Source organism: Meleagris gallopavo, chromosome 4 (assembly GCF_000146605.3).
Source record: "Meleagris gallopavo isolate NT-WF06-2002-E0010 breed Aviagen turkey brand Nicholas breeding stock chromosome 4, Turkey_5.1, whole genome shotgun sequence".
Classification (NCBI taxonomy): Eukaryota; Metazoa; Chordata; class Aves; order Galliformes; family Phasianidae; genus Meleagris; species Meleagris gallopavo.
This window is the reverse complement of record NC_015014.2, coordinates 11,943,930-11,954,004: the sequence shown is the minus strand read 5'-3', so window position 1 is coordinate 11,954,004 and position 10,075 is coordinate 11,943,930. Positions and strand designations below refer to the sequence as shown.

Below are 10,075 nucleotides of genomic sequence, written 5' to 3'. Positions count from 1 at the left end.
ACAGACTTCCATGTTACTTTTCATTAGGTAACAATTAATTTCATGGAATTTAACTGTTAAAAATAAATGTAAATTTTTGCTTTTTTCTGTAGACTGAATTTGCTTTAAAGGATACCAAGTGAAAACCCAGTGATATAAATCTAGATATACCTGTAGACAAATTTATTCATTATGTGTTTTAAGAGCTCAAAGCTCAAATGCGACTGTATGGGAACTACTGAATCATGGCCTGAACCTCTGATTGATCACCTGAGGTGAGCAATGACTCAGCCACGGGAGCACAGGTGAAGGCAAATCATCTGTGCTGCAGGAAGGGGTGGAGCCTGGCTGCACTTCTCCTAGATCCCATTTAAGAGCTGACTAACAGTGGGGAAGAATCTCTTTCTGAAGATTCCTCCTTTTGGAGTTTTTCAACAAGACCAGGGTATTGGTAAGCCCTGTATCCATTTTTTTTTTTTCTTTTGTGTAGTAACCTGCTTAGCCAAATTCTCTTGTGTATTTCTTAATTATAACACCTGTATAATCAGTGAATATACATGTGACATAGCGAAGTAATTTTCTTTTAACCAATTCTGAGGAAGGTAGCGATAGCTTATTTTTAACCATTCCAAATATGTTTGCAAGACTTGTTCATCTATTACAAGAGCCAGTAAGGTTATTGCTAGTTTCTAACTCAGCATTTGTTGGATGTTTCCAGAAGCCTAACTAAAAGATGTTGTCCTTTCATTTCTGTTTTGTTCCCTCTTGTAGATGTTATAATATGCCATTGACAAGAAACAGTACCCATGACACTGGCATAAATGAGTGAAGGAAGAGATTGGAAGAAGTGCCTGGGGGAAATTTAGAGGGTGCAGAAGACCCCTGAACACCATCCCAACCAGTGTAACCTGTACAGGTATGTAAGGAAGGCCATGGTTGGAATATGGTCTCAGTCTTAGCTTGTCTTCTTCTCCATTGGTTTTCTTTTCAATTGAAGAACCAAGGAAGACATCACGGTGCTTTATTCAAAGCCCTTCAAGTCATTGGCTGGCTGTTTAACCATCAGGATCTTTAATGCTCTGACAGAGGAGATGAGTGAAAGCAGCCACAATCCTGTTTCCTTCGAAACCTCTACTTGAGACCTTCCTGATCAGAAAGGACAAAGTCTTTTTAAGTATTCTGAGCCACAACACTCCATTCTAACAGCTCCTTTCAAAGCTGCAGCATCTTTTTATACAGCAAGAGACTTTTGTTCATTTAAAATTAAATTATTTGGCTCCAGAAAGCAGTAACAAACACACATGCCACAGTGCTTCCTAAGCAGAAGTTCTGAAGCTGGGGCCATTTCACATCCCCAGCCACCACTGAGACTGCAGGAGTTGGGGTGCCTTGAGAGGACTAAGGAAGTCCAGGGAAAGCCAGTTCAGTGCAGGATAGCTACAACACCCCTCCTATCCAGCATCCTGCCCTTCTCTTTATGATATTATAATAATAATCCCTAGATATGCTCTTATTTACAGAGTTTGCTGCTTCATCCCCTTTTCAGCCACTCACCCTCCCTGTTCCATGCCCTGGGAGCTGTGCATGAGTGAATGGCTGCAAGATATTCTTACGCAATCTGGTATACTGAAAAGTTTAGTTTATCCTAAGGAAAATATTTATTGTTGTTATTAGTCAGGTAAGACTTCCTTAATGTTGTTGTTCTTCTGTTTGCCACTTTACAAACAGCAAACTGAATTAAACCCTCAAGTCGGCTGTCAGTGAGAGACAAGAGGAGCAAATGCTGACTTGTACATACATACTTCATAAGGACCTGTCTCTTAGTTTATAAAAACAATCTTCTTTTATTCAGCATTTAGAAGTTGACGATTTGAACTGAAGTCTCTGAGCACTGCGCTGCTCCTTTTTCTCTCCTAGGGATGGGGGAAGAGCAGAAAGCCTTCCAGACAGCCCAGGAACTTCTCAAACTCAAGCACACAGGGTAAAAATCGAAAAACTATTTATGGGAGACTTTTCTAGGCCTTTTTCATAGGGTCTGTGAGGTGTGAGAGAACTAGCTCTTCAGCAGAGGACACTGAATCAAGGAGGCACCAAAAGCCCTGTGGGGACACAATCCTGAAGGCACAGGACTGCAAACAGTCACTCGTGAAGGACACAGCCTAGCCACTGAGAAGGCACTGGGCCTGCCCCAATGTTCCTATGCCACTGTCATAGATGATCTTGTGTAAGAGGACCTTAAGTGTTTCCTAGACAGATTGCTTCCCACCTGCACAGCTGCACTGTGTTGGGTGTCTCCTTCTCCCATAGGTGGGAAGATGGCTGTCCACAGTTGTTGGGTTTTGCATCAGAAGCTGAGACATTTCCTGAAATGCTGTCAAAACTTGTCATCACTAAATAGGTCAGACTGGCTGGAGCACTGTGTAGGCTCCTTCTGAAGCCTCGCCGATGTGTCTTAACCAGCAGTGCTTCATCCCTGGTCTTTTTTCACCATGTCCAGACCCAAGCTGCATGGACAAAAAAAGTTAACTGTGAAACTTGCCCTAACTTTTGTCCTAGCATGGCTTGGAGCCAAAGGCAAAGAGTCAGTTCTTTAATCCACTTCAGCATCTATCCCTCTGGGGGTTCATAACTCAGCCATGAATGTTTGTTTTGAGCTGAAACCTGCAGTGCAGGTTCTTTGCCGAGAAGCAGCAGAAGGATTGCAGGCAGGCACGAGACGTGGGCCTGTGAGAGCGCTGGGTCAGGCAGCAGAGGGGAACATGCAGGTCAGGAAAGACAGGGAGGTGGGAAACACAGCAAGGCACAGCGGAGAAGGGAAGAGAGGGAAAAACTGCCCAAGAAATGTGATAAAACCCTCATTTGCTGGCCAAGTCTTACTCTGCTATGGCATGCTTGTCTCTTGATTTCTTACTCTGCGAGCTTCTTCCGTAGAGTGCAGGATCTTCTGACAAGGCAGCATTGGTGTCAGGATAATAACGCTCTGAACCATCGTAATAGCAACTGTAGTATTGTCACTGTGACTGGTTCATATTTCTAAAATGGATCTTTTTTGTATTTGTCAGCATACGTATCTACATCTTGCAAGTTTTATGCAGATTTTTTAATGCAGAATTAGATTTGAGTAAACAATAAATTTTATCTGCAATCTTACAATTGTGCTGCCTGAATATCTCTGGCTTCTTTTTTATAATGCCATAATGAAGAGTGGAAATCTTATCTCCATTTTACAGAAGAACTGAGGTACAGAGAAGCTAAATGACTTCCCTGAGGCCATACAGGATGTCTCAAGCAATGCAAAGAATGAAATTGTTTCATAGCAAGAAGATCACTGGAGTCCTGTGGTGGATCCTCCAGCACAGGAGTGCTGAGATGTACACTACGACCTTTACTGGCTAAAAAAAATAAGATCAGGCATCCTCTTGTCAGAGCCCAAAGTACACTGTATATCTGCTGTGTTTACAGAGAGCTTTCCTTGGTTTCAATTTCTGGAGTTAAACCTTTAATCTCTGCAATTCAAAACCTGTGGGAATCTTATTAATAATGGATCTAACGTAGTATTTTTCCATATCTAAAATCCTTTTACTGTTCAGATGTGCAGCCTCAGAAAACACCTTATGAAGAGGTAGTAGGTAGTTATTTAGGTAGCTATTCCTTTCTTTAGAAATCTTTCCATGGGTAGAAGTTAATTTAGTTAAACTAAACTCTAGAAGGTATATTTATTCAGCGTATTTCATCTCTGTATGCATACCACTGTGCCCAATCAAAGGTACGCTAGCAGAAGACTGTTGAGACTGTAAACACATAGAATAACTTTTTGCATCAGTCCAATTTCCAGCCTTCTTCATCAGCTGTGATGCAGAATGTCAGGGTGAAGAAATAAGAAGGATACAGCTGCTCTCCGTCGTACCGTTGGTCCTACACATGCAAGCTAACGCAGCAAGGATTGTCTGCTGGGTACTTTATCCCTGCTCAAGAACGAGGACACAGAGTTTTCCCTGAACATGGACAGTCTCTTACATCATGCATTCTATGATGGTGTTGTGATTGACTCAAGCTGTTTGATTTGCAGCAGGGACCAAGATCCAGCACAAAAATACATGGGAAAAGCCAAATTCTTCATCAACTTCTGACAAGTCAGGGTAAGGATAAGCATGATTAAGCAAGTGCGTGAGCCTGAATAGATGAAAAGTTGAGGTGTTCTTGGAAATGCAGCTCTCGCTGCATAATGCTGCACAAAGATCTGCCCACTTAATTCTGTCTGAGAGAGCATTAAACGATCAATCAGCAGCTCACCCACACAGCCATTTACCTTCAGTAGAAAAAGGGACAGACCTTGCATGGGAAGAAGAGCCACTTGCTCAGTCAGGCAGTCACAGAAGCTGGAAAGCTGAAGGATGAACTGTTCAGATGAGCAAAATGCATCCCAGTTACTTGTGGTACCTCTAGATAGTCTACAAGAAGTTACATCAAACAGGACAGCTGGCACAGCCCACATGATTCTTTGTTTTGTACAGGAAAATGGCCACAAAAAGAGGTCACAGGAGCACAGCAGCCATGGTCAGACATCTGCACAAGCTCTTGCAACATAATATAATCATCAGAGTGGCAGTCCCCTCTGTTGTAAGTCCGCATCATGCTTCCATCAGCATGCAAATAGTAGCACTTCATATGTGGTCACACTAATGAGGCATGACTGTGTGACCATCCAGATACATTCTTGACTTGACTTCCTGTCATTGGTAAGCCCACTCTGGCCAAATATGTTGCACAACAATGGCTGTTGCCAGATGCCATTTAGCAGATCAAAAAGACAATAGATGGTTACTCCCAGTTTGTGAGTTGCTGAGTCATTAAGAGGAAAAATAGAGTATGATTCACCATATATGAACAAGATATGGGCATTCTTGTTGCAGTGCTGTCTCATAATTAGATATCATGCCACAGAGAAAAATCAATGCATGCTATCCAAATGGTATTTCACTGTATACTACTAAAAACTAGAAAGCTGGTGAGATACCACCATTGCTGGCTACGAATGACCCACAAGTCTGTGATTTATGTACTGATACTTTCTACTATAGGAACACAGACCAGAATACCACTGATAAATGCAGATGTGAAAAGGAGAAATGTACATGGGTCATCTTAGCTAAGTTAACCTAGACTTCTCAGTAAGACATGCTCTTGTATTTCCAGCACATATGGTACCTGTAAACACACAATGGATTTATCGTGTACATCTTGAACTTCTTAACCTGTCCCATTCAAGTTACTACAAAAAGTAGCTGAGCTTCACTCCCTAATGTGTACTGTTTGACAGTCACCAGTCCAAGTGAGAAACAGAGCCCACAGGCGGGCAGAATGTTACTGATGATACCCTTTGAGAAATTAAAATGAGCAGCCATCAAAACTAGTAATAATGTGTAACATCAAAAGATTCTTTATTAGAGGTCATGCATTCCACCTACTTGTCTTCTCACTTCAAAAACCAAATTAACACACACATTCTTTGAAGTGCTGGTGTTTACTCAGGAACTGCTAGATCATCACCAAGTATGGTAAAGATATAATGACTAAGCAAAAGTATTTTGCACCTTCTATCTTTGCATGCTGCTTTGCACAAGTACATCACTAAATGTGCTCTAGATTGCTAATGCCCAGCTGCACTAAATGGCTTGTGGCCCACTGAATTGTGGAGAGCCTTCAGGCCTCAAGACCATACACTGGTAATGATCTACCTGTCAGGATAGGCAACATCTCACTCACTTTCTCTGTCACTTGTGCTTATCTGGTGGTCTGTCTGCTTCTTATTAAATGACATGAAAGTGACAGGTGTCGGTCTCCTGGCACCCAGTTCCTCCAGTCAGCTGTCTAGTCCTTCCCTACTCCTGGGTTATCATAAAAGAAGTAGATATCAACCTCTTCCAAACAAAGGAAGGGAAAAAAAAATGAGAGAAACAGATAGGAAACCACTCCTGGTGAAATACCAAAGCTCTTTTATTCATGGAATCTGGCGTTTACTCTTCCAAGTGGCTTTCTATGAACATGGCAGGATTTGTTGACAGAGAGGGACTTCGTGCCCTGGCTTTTTCAGTGTTTTTCTCTTTCCCATTGCCGATTATTAAATGTGTTCACTTCTCAGATACTTGTCTCTTTGCTCTAGAAATAGCACAGAAATAATATTTCAGCTGAATGAGAACACGCTGACTTCTGATGTTTTCAACAATAGATGGGTTGATGTGAATATGAAAGATAATGTACTTGATTTGCTTCATTTTTACCAGCCTCTAGAGAGTTTAATCTATCCAGAAAAGAAGTGTCTGTCTGATTTTTTTTTCTTGTGTGACTGTCATGTCATCATCTTGTAAGACAGAGTTATTCTGAAAACAAAAAAGTAGAATTCATAAAGCATTTTGATCATGGGCCAGATTCTATCACTTTTACTCATCCTATTTGTATGTCAAACTTATCTATGAGAGTATGCTGAGATATCAGCCTACTATCATCAAAATGGCGACACCCAGATTCAATGTCCAAACTTTGAAAGAAGGGATTTTTCTGAATGCTTATCAATATTTACTTGAATTGAAACTGTCAGATTCAGCTTTACATAAGTGGCCCAAAAGAGCATATGTTTACTTTAAAATGTAAGCTTATTTTGTGTATACCCTAATATCTATTCCCATTCATTTTAGGAAAAAAAAAATTCTTCAAATATTATGCAACAAGAAAAAGATTTCTCAGTCTTTGTTTTCTAATTTTTATAATGGTCTTTTTGAATCTTCCCATTAGGAAAGCCATACAGTGCGTATTATTTACAAGGATGGTTCTGATTCCCTGATCTGTCTGGATAACTCTGACCAGAAGAGAAAAAAAAAAATGTAAGATTATGCAGAATAAGAGAGAGGTTGTTCAATAATCACCAGCAGCCAGCCCCCAAAAGGTCACTGCACCTCCTTACACGTGGGGCCCCATCCTTCAACTGTGGGCATACCAGTTGCAACTATTCTGCTTCAGTTTTTCCATCTGCCAAAAGAAAATAGATTACAAATTTACAAATTTTCACCTCTAGCTCAACTTCTGGTAAATATGGCCTTTCCCTGCACTTAAGAATTAAGAATTTAAGAATTATTTAAGGAGATTAATAATTTTAGACATTTATTAGCGATAAAATCAAAAGAAGTTCTGTGTTTTCGTTTCCATTACAGCCTGCATTTTTCCATTGACTTTGGTGTTTACCAGATCAGTTGAATAACAAGTTTGAGAGGCTCTGTGGCAAAATTCACAATGAAACAAATAAAGATTTCCTGTCAGCTCATTTTTTCAAAGAAATACTGAATATAACTTAGGTAAGTAGTCCAGATTCATTTGCTACTTGCAGTGTTTTGCCATGCTTTTTTATAGATGCATTCAGCCACGTGTAATTGCATCATTTGGAGAGGGACTTTTTATAAGGGCATGTAGCGACAGGACTAGGGGAAATGGCTTCAAACTGGAAGAGGGTAGATTCACACTACATGCTAGGAAGAAATTATTTATTGTGAAGGTGGTGAGACACTGGAGCAGGTTTCCCAGAGAGGTTGTGGATGTCTCCTCTCTGGAGGCATTCAAGGCCAGGCTGGATGGGGCTTTGAGAAACCTGTTCTAGTGGGAGGTGTCCCTGCCTATAGCAGAAGGATGGAAGTAGATGATCTTGAAGGTCTCTTCCAACCCAGACCACTTCTATGATTCTATGGTAGAAGTAAGTTCGAGATCACTTACAAATTTGTCCAATTTACCTCTCCACGATCTGGGATGATAAAAATTGAGTGTGATTTACAGTTACACAATTGTCTTTCATTTCCAGTTTTATTTATAACAGAAGGAGCTACTTCAAAGACTGCTTGCATTTAGATAACCAGTGGGGAAGGTGTATCAACAGGTGTAGCCAGTATCTGCAATTGCAGCACCAGAGTTGTTGCCAGGGTGTTCTCTTCAGAATAGAGTATACGAAACACCAGAACATAATTTAATTTTGTGGTTCAAACTGTACAATGCAGCCTGAGGAAGAAGAGGACAAGATTATGTTGCATACCTGAACGAGGTATTGTATTCATAAAAATGTGGGCCTTATAAGGGTTTTTGCAGGTGAGACCAAAGGTTCACCTCACCCAACATCCTGCCTCTAACTGCTGCTCTTGGAAAAACCCAGGGAAGAACAAGATAAGCAACAGCTCAAGTGTATAGATGAGCTACTTTATTTTACGCGACCAGCTGCTAAATTTCTGTACTTCAAAGTATTGGAGCAGCACGTTTGAGGACACTTCTTCCCTCAGAAATATTCATGAGAAGTAGATATACACGCAGAAATGCCATTTTCAATGCTGTAATCCACATAATTTAAAATGAGTACAGCTGTATCGGTGGTTGAAGAGGACATGATTATTTAAAAAAAACAGCTTTGCTATACCATTTCTCTTATTTTCTTCACTTCCAGTGGATAAGATCATGATAGCATATAATCATATAATCACTTGAGTTGAAAGGAATCCTCAAAGGTCAGCTAGTCCAACTCCCCTGCAAGGAACAGGAACACCTACAGCTAGATTAGGCTGCTCAGAGCTCCGTGCAGCCTGATCTTGAGTGTCTTGAAGAACAGGGCTTCCACCACCTCTCGGGGCAACCTGTGCTCATGTCTCACCACCCTCACTGTAAAATTTCTTCCTTATGTCCAACCTAAATCTTCTTTCTATTAGTTCGAAAGCCATTTCCCCTTGTCTCTCATGTGAGACACAGGCAACTGCAGTTCTCTCTACCAGTCTCTTTGGAAAATGAGAGAAAACTGGTGTTGTTACCTGCAGTGGTAGCGATGGATACAATGACACAAGGCAGACAAAAAAAACCCCACAGTCTCAGAGGCGTTGCACATCCAACACTGTCATCCTACTGGTCACGTGTACTCTGCGCTGCCCAAATACCACCTCCTGCAAGAACCTTGAATGGTTATAAATACCTTCTCCTTATAAGGGACAGATGATTTAGTCCAATCAGCTTCATGTCATTGTAATTGATATTTTCACTTCATGGGGATCCAGCCCAGCATCTGAAGGTTGAAGTACCAAAAAAAAATGCGTGTTGCAGGCCAGAGGCACTTGGTCAAGATAAACACCTGAAAGTCAGGATTTCTATGTCAATTAAAGTTCTTTGTATTCTGAGGTTTATATCTCAACATTTATAGCTCCATGGGGAATGGTCTTGTAGCCCTTAATCAGATGAATAGTTCCACTATAGACATCTTTATTTCCCATCAGCAACTGCTCTTTCAGGGGCTGTGGAGCAGATGTCATTGTAACCCACAGCCCAAAACTGATCTCAGCTTACAGTGGCACATCATGGGTAAAGCCACCACAGACGCTGGCATTACTGCAGGAGTAAAACAGCTGTGAGCTAAGTGGGATCAGGATCAGATCATCTGCTTACGGCCTCATATGTTTCCAAAACATCCTCTGATGAGGCTGAAATTTTCCATGATTGATCTCTGGCCAAAGGCAACTCTTCCTTTTTCCTTTTTTTCTTTTCTTTTAAGTATAAGTGAGCTCTCAATTTTTGAAAGCAGAACAGATTTTGGAAAGAGGTCAGAGCAGCATTGTGAGTAGCAACACTATAACCCGCAGCCTTACTGTTCAAGGCTTTACATCCCTATAGTGCAAAATGTGATTTATTGCTGTAAGATAGTTAATTGCTAAAAGAGGCCAGAAAAGTGCTATTGGACAAAAATTCTGGCTTTGTCCTGCTCCTTATTCAAATAATTCCTTTTTCCTCCAATGCTATGTATTGTATGATGGTGAAAATCAGAAAGATACTGCTACACAGTTGTTTACAAAATGTGAACAGATAAACCTGACAACAAAGCAAACCAACCTTGCTCTGTGTGGCTTCAAGAGTGTAAAAGAAACCCCTGCTTTCACAGAGCCTAGTAGGGACCCAGCTGGCTGGTCCCATGCCCATAAGGAAAAGCACGCTCAAAGCTACTCATAAGAACAGAGCAAGCAAGAAGGACAACTCATTTGCAAGTGAGTAGTTTGTACAAACACATTGAAAAGCACAGATCCATTTA

At 41.0% G+C, this 10,075-nt stretch overlaps 1 long non-coding RNA gene across 1 annotated transcript; it reads left to right on the top strand.

Annotated features, from left to right (window-relative positions):
• Positions 1-386: 386 nt before the first annotated feature.
• On the top strand, positions 387-7,455 carry LOC109367173. The gene is made up of 3 exons (XR_002113997.2): positions 387-430; positions 751-895; positions 3,210-7,455. It is a non-coding gene; the product is annotated as an uncharacterized LOC109367173 (long non-coding RNA).
• Positions 7,456-10,075: the final 2,620 nt, after the last annotated feature.